Source organism: Choloepus didactylus, chromosome 12 (genome assembly GCF_015220235.1).
Source record: "Choloepus didactylus isolate mChoDid1 chromosome 12, mChoDid1.pri, whole genome shotgun sequence".
In the NCBI taxonomy this organism is placed as follows: Eukaryota; Metazoa; Chordata; class Mammalia; order Pilosa; family Megalonychidae; genus Choloepus; species Choloepus didactylus.
In genome coordinates, this window is record NC_051318.1 from 75823908 (window position 1) to 75831791 (window position 7884).

The following is a 7884-nucleotide window of genomic DNA, read 5'->3' on the forward strand; positions in this document are numbered from 1 at the left end:
TATTAACAGCAGGGAAGGAAACTTAAGCAACCAGCTTGCATCCAATACAGTACAAAGATACTCTAAGAGAATATCTAAGTTAGATCATCAATTAAATTCACTCTGAGGAGCCATTAAGGTATAATGTATTGTCAGTTCAGCTAAATTAAACTTCTAAGCAAAATCGGCTTCATTTGTCTCCTGTCTGTAGCTCCCCCTGTTGGCAGTATCATGCTGAGTGCCCATAAGCATATAGAATAATGCCTAATAAGAGCAGTGGCAAATAACTGATCTGCAAGGTCAAGCCATCTTCATATATCTATCCAGATGCCTGTGGTTTCCAAGCTCTTATACCACCTCTCACAATTGAAATACATTGGTAACAAATAAATTCAGGGAGAGTATTGCCTCATTTCAAAGCCTGGTGAATTCTCTATTAGCATCTCTTATTTTTCAGATCAGCTCTTCATATAAATCTTCATGAAATATGTCTGTAGCTCATCTTTCAGAGTGTTAATGGCTAACTGTGGCTTACAATATTATCTTGTGAGCATTTTATTCAGGAGCCATTGCAGTTGATTAATTTTCCAAAGAACTTTGCAGAAAGTTTGTAGAGATGAATTGAAATGTTGTTGAATGAGCCTTCCTTGTTTATTCAGGCAGATACGAAACTGAAATCAAGGTTGATGAATTCATGAGATCATGCTTGAATTGTTAGAGCTTTATGAAATACAAGATATTAATGTTTATTCTTCACTTCCTCGGTAATCTGCTAGACACCTGTCTATTTAAAGAAAATGCATTGACAAACATCGGAGCTCAGACTCTGAACATTACACACAGTTCACCATCTAGGGATAATTAAAAAGGAATTCCATTGTTTACTCACATCTGTCAAAGAACATTAAAACATCTAATTCATAACCACAGCAACACTTTTGAATATCTGGGTTGCTCTTTTCCTCAATTCTCTCATAAATCACACCCTAAAGTCTCACATTTGCCAACTGCTCCCAACAAATGTCTCTATTCCCAAGCATATCCTTCAAAATTCTGTGGAAATTTTATCTTTGCAAAAATGATAGTTTTCCATCACTGTCATCAACAGTTTAGAATCAACTTATTTACCCTGGACAAAGTTTCTTGTACCAGGAGATGTAATCTGAACTAGGCTTGCAATTACAAGATTCCCTTTGGTGGTGAGGAAACAGCCTTTTTTAAATGTTCAATTTTAATAAATTTTTATCTGTTGACCTGAATGCATGTGCCTTGTAATATATTTCCAATTTAAGAAGAACCATGTTTTAAATTTAATTCTCTTGACATTGTATTTCTAAATTGAGGTAATAAAATATATCAAAAGATAATTTTATTTTTAAATTGTTTCCTGAAATCACTTTTGTTTTCATAAAAAATTTAATTTTCATTAATAAGGTAGTATTTTGAAGTTTGTGCAATCAAAATGTTTTTACCTGCTTGAGAAATTATTTACATAACATGAAGTCCACTCATTTAAAGTGTTCAATTTAATGGATTTAAGTATATTTGTAGAACTGTGCCACCATCACCATAATATAATTTTAGAATATTTTCATCATCCCAAAAGAAATCTTGTACCCATTAACAGCCATTTCCCATTGCCCTTCCCTCTACTAATTAACAACCACTAATATATTCTCTGTTTACATTCATTTGCCTATTTTAGACATTTCCATATAAATGGAATCATGCCAATATGTGGCCTTTTGTATCTGACTTCTTTTATTTGGATAATGTTTTCAAGGTACATACATGTTGTAGAATATATCAGAATTTCATTCCTTTTGGTTGCCTAATAATATTCCATTATATGAATATTTTGTTAATCCATAAAAAACTTAGAAAATAAGAAGGATAAATGTTTGTGACCACTGTATAATGAGAGTTTAGATATGACACCAAAAGCACAAGTGATAAAAGAGAAGATTGATAAATTTTACTTAAATAAGTTAAAAATTTTTCAGCTACACAGGATAAGAAAATGAATACACAACCCACAAACTGAATGAGCTAATATTTGAAAATGATATATCTGATAAGGGTTTTGTATCAAAATATATAAGGAACTCTTATAACTCAATAATAAAAATGCAAACCAGTTAAAAGATAGGCAAGTAATGTGAACAAACATTTATCCAAGGAAGATATATGAATGACAAATAAACACATGAAAATATGCTCAGCTTCATTAGTCATTAGGGAGAAGCAAATCAAAACCATGGTGAAATATTACTTCACACCCACTAGAATGGCTATAATAAAAAAGATAGATAGTAAGAAGTGTTGGAAGGATGTGGAGGAATTTTAATTCTTATATATTGCTGGTGAGAATGTAAAATGGTGCAGACACTTTGGAAAACAATATTGTAGCTCCTCAAAATGTTAAACAGAGTTATCATATGAACCAGCAATTCCACTCTTAGGTATACGGACTAAAGAATGTCCACAGGAAAGTTCGTAGGAGCATAATTCATAGTAGCCAAAAAGGGAAAACAATTCAAAATGTCTTAGAGGGCTAAATTACTACAGATTTTTTTCAACATTAGTTTATGGGCTATTTTTAAAATTTTGTGAAAATGTCATTGTAGAAGTGATAGTTTTCTAAAACAAATATGTATTATAATTTTATCATAAAAGCTATTTTTCATTCATTATACTTAATTGTCTCTTAGTGATTTTTCATTGCCTCAAAATAAATTCAAATCTTCATATCACGAGTGCTGGTTTGGATGTATTATGTCCCCCAAAATGCCATTATCTTTGATGCAGTCTTGTGTGCGCAGGAAACATATTGGTATTGATTGGGTTGGAGGTTTTTGATTGGATGTTTCCGTGGAGATGTGATCACTCAAATGTGGGTGAGATCTTTCATTGGATAATTTCCATGAAGGTGTGGCCCCATCCATTCAGCATGGGCCTTGATTAGTTTACTAGAGCACTACATAAGCTCAGACAGAAGGAACCAGCTTGCTACAGCCAAGAGGGACACTTTGAAGAATGTACAGGTGCTGAAAGAGGAACTGCAGTTTACAGAGACATTTTGGAGACAGCCTTTGAAAGCAGACTTTCCAGAGAAGCTAAGAGAAGACAAACACCCCAAGAGCAACTGAGAGTGACATTTTGGAGAGAAGCTGAAGCCTAGAGAGGAAATTCCTGGGAGAAAGCCATTTTGAAACCAGAACTCCGGAGCAGACACCAGCCACGTGCCTTGCCAGCTAACAGAGGTTTTCCGGACACCATTGGCCATCCCCCAGTTAAGGTACCTGATTGTTGATGCCTTACCTTGGACACTTTATGGCTGGTAAAGTATGTAACCAAATAAATCCCCTTTTATAAAAGATTGTAAGATTGTAAGATTGTAACTGTGTAACCAAATAAACCCCCTTTTATAAAAGCCAACCCATTTCTGGTGTTTTGCATTCTGGCAGCGTTAGCAAACTAGAACATCATGTGTGTTTAAAAGTACTTCATTAGTACTTACTTCCTCTCCAGTTCTATCTAAAAATCACTCCTCACCCTCAGTCACCCCAGTGTCCTCCCACAAACCCAAGCACTTTCTTCCATAATCATTGTTTTAGTATTCTGGGCAGAAATGGCAGTAATCAAGGGTATTTGCATGTTTCTTCTCAGCACCCTCTAAAACTCACATCCTCTATTTTCCCTCAAATATCTCTACTTATTCTTCAAATGTAACATTGTCCTTATAATAACTAATTTATTTGTTAAGTCAACAAATTTTTAACTGAGTCCCTACCTTATACTAGGCACTAATTCAGTCTCTGTTGATAAAGCAACTAATATAAAAAAGAAACAAATGCTATACTCACACAACATACCTTATAGTAATCTTAGTAATAGCTCCACTCATAGTTATAACCTTAAATAACACTTTCTCCAGAAAGGTAAACAGACATACACACACCACCACTCTACCACTACCTCCTTCACCACCATCAGGTTCAAGCTAGTACTCTCCTTGGGCAAGTTCACAGTACCCTGTACTTGTGCATCATATCATGTATCACACTATAATTAACTTATCTGATTACTTGTGCAAAGGTTAATTTTAGTCTCATCTGACGCACCAAGAAATTTGATGCCAACCACTCCTAACCCAAACATGAAATACTGTGGCTCAGGTTGCAACATGGTGCATCATGGGAATACACACTCAGTCATAACAAAGACTTTTAGCCACCATTTCTATAAGAAGTCTGAGTCACGTGGAGGCACTGCATGTGGGCACTCTTGTCAACTGCCCCAGAAAAGTCCCTGTTGGGTACCAGGAGGCTGGCCCAGGTTAATCCTCAGATGACTAGTCCTCAGTAGCCCCAGTTGACATCTGACCACAACTTCATGATGGACCCCACATTAGAACTGCCCTTCTAGGAGCAGTCAACCCACAGAACCATAAGCAATAATAATGATTTGTTGTTTTTAATTACTAAGTGGTGTGGTGGTTTGCTACACGGTATTATATACCCAGGAAATTTGGAGAATAGAAAGATATGTTAGTATGTTTGGGGTTCCACCCATATGTAAGTTAGTGAGAGTTCTGGTGGTGGCAGGAGTCCTCTTCTCTTCGAGTCCTATGAAAGACACTTTAGGGAGATCACTTTGAGAGCTTGATACATGCTCCCTGCAGTTTTCAGTATAGAGTGGACTGGCTGATGCCGGAGTCCTTCCCGATAATTTAAAGGTCAGAAACTGTGTTCTGGCTACCTGTTGTAACTGGATTGTTAAGAGAGTTTGCTGCAGTGAGGGCTAGCTCTACCCCCAAGTTTATCAGAATAAAAGATGCAGACTGTGTGTTGTGCTTTTACCTACTAAAGGGAATGCCTAAATGGATATGATGCCACAACAGCAGATGTACTTCTGGACTTCCAGAGACTATGTTAGAAAACCTAAGTAGGAAAAAGTTTCAACCTACATTAAGGGATCTGTAGGTGATAGTTCTTCAAAATGCTGGGGAAGATTCCAGGCAGTTCCATTTAAGACTTGCCTCATCCCTTGTCTATACTCCCTCCCTCCTCTTCATTCTTAAAGAGGACAGAGTACAAGTTAGACAGGAAAATAGAGAAGAGCCAATCAATGAACACCCTCCTATACATACCCTCATAGCACTTGGCCAACTGAAAATAGGCTAGAGTGGGGGGAGCAGAGGGGGATGATGACTTTGGAAGTTTGATACTAAACCAAATTGATTTGTTTGAGCTGAACAAATTTAGTTATTGAGCCAAGAATGTTTATGACTTAAAGTCATGAAAGGACTTTTTATATATGAGTAACAGATAATTTATATTTTCTGCCAAAGGTTTATTTCAGGGTCAAGAAAAAAACTAGCTTTACAAAGAGGTTGACGTGATGACACGAGGCATTCCACAGCATTCTGCAAGTCCTGCTTGTAAAAAGCAACATTCATACCTATCTTTACCCTTACTAGACTGTAAGCTATGAGAGCAGGGCTTATGTCTGTCTTGTTCATAGTTATACCTTTAGAGCCTAACACAATTACATATATAAAATATATTGTAATTTATAATATAATATATAATAATATATATAATATAGTGTAATATATACTGTATTATTATGTAGTTGGTACTATATAATAATGGGTACTGAATCTCTATTGGTTTAATCAAAATGAATTTAGTTTGGTTATTTCTTTAGTATCTTCCCAAAAAGACAGATTTATTACATTTACAATAGTAACTGAAGGAACAAAATCTCACAATCTCATGCTTTGAATGAACAGTGTGATTCAGCCTGCTGAAAATTAAAAACTTTACGTATTTCAGTTTCCCTGTATCTGCAATTAACTAATGGAATATTTATTTAATATAGTTTTCTATACCAGGCAATTTATTAGCCATGAGCATAAAAGATTATAGAAATGGTGTCTACCCATAGAGAAACAATTGAAATATACGGGAATGATTGTATAATCAAGTATATAAAACAAAAAATAACAAAAATTGGTAACAGAGATTTTCACAATCCTCCTTAATGGGCCTGGACATTGGGGGCACCTTGGATGGCCTTAGAAGGAAGTAGGTAGGAGGGAAAGGAATGCAATGCTTGATGTAAGACTTGATGAATGAGGAAGAATTTTCTAGAGTGAATATGATGAAGAGCTCTTCCAGAAAACATACAGCAGGTACATGATGCTTAAATGAGCCATAGCTTCCCTATGGTACACACTTATAAACCATTTGTTTATTTGCTTTTGGATTTGATGTCATTTTCTGAGTCACTAGCTTTTTGAGTCATAAATCCCTTTTTTGCATAGAGACAACTTTGTGCTATCAAGGAAAAGATCTGATGTTCCACTTCAAAAATATTAAAAATGCTCTTCAGCTAAAGAACAAACACAATTCTGTCCTTTTACCAGGTTTTTGAGTACTTTTAGGAAAGGGCTATGAATATGCTATTACCACCCTTTGCTTTTGCCTAGGAGAACATTAGATGACGCAAAAGGAAGACTATCTTCAGACGTTTTAATTGCTGCAAAGGTGGCATTTGAACAATTGAAAAAAATCTATATACTTAAAAATTTTATATGTGCATATGATGGATATGGACTCATCATGAATGTTTAGGCACTTAATGACCCAGATTCTTTCTACTTAATAAGACAGAATAAGTAATTTATATTTCCATACTCCATTAATTCAGGTGACTCAGGTGCCATTTAGTAAATTAATACTTAAGTGCACTAAATTTGATGTACTTTTATCAAAGTGAATTTGATGAAATAAACATTCATTTTCTGGCTACAATTATAGCCTATCATCTGTATTTCTACAATCTTATTTTTTTTTTTTAACTTTTAAAAACAAGTGCCTCTCATCCTTTGACTTGCCACAAACAGAGTATTGGATCAAGGCCTGGAATAGGGATGCACTTACCAAAAACCTTTACATTATAATATAGGGCAGGAAGGATATATCAGGTTAAAGGAGAGGAGAACAATTCAAATTGGCTTTAAATAAATGAATAAATAAATAAATACATACATACATACATACATACATACATACATACATACCTACATACATAAAGTAGGAGTAGACCGCTATTGACTAAGTGAAAACTACAGATGTTGATTAGGCATAAATGCTTCTAGGTATTCCTGTCATTTCGTTATTATCTGCTCCATTAAAAAAAAAAAAAATGTTTCCTGTGCACTGACTTTACTCTCAGGGAGGCTCTTCATGCTTGAGAACCATGCATATTGGCAAAGATAACAGCTATTTTCTATGGTACATTCTACTACTTCGCAAATCACATGAAAGCGATCATGCCTTTCCTGACAGCATCAACAGCTTCAAGAAATACAGCTTCTTACTTTCTCTAGATGATTCATTTTCATTGATTTGTTTGCAGCCATGTGCCCAATTCTGGACGGAGGTCTGAGGGTAACCCCAACCCAATGACAAGGACTGAAAGTGAAGGGCAGGAAAATTGTCTGCCTAGAATATGGATGCAGTGTAGAAAAAAATCGGAAGTCTACTGCAGAGTCCAAAATGCTATTAACATTCTAAGTTCAGGAATCAATGAAAAGAAATAAAATGAAAGCACTTATGTAATGTTGTATTAAAATCCTTTTGACTCTTCCTTCTTAAGTTGGCTGCCACATAAGGAATTCTACCTTTCCCTCTCACTGTTTGAATCATGAGTATCAAATGCTCTAGAAAGGAATTATATATCAAGGGTTAATTTAAGGGAGAAGTCACCTTTTATTTGAGGCAAATGTTCCAACCTAAGTACACTAAAGGATAAATTAAAATAATGGCATTTTGGGAGACATAATACATTCAAACCGGCACATGGGCCTATGACATTGCTAAGTGTTTTGTACAC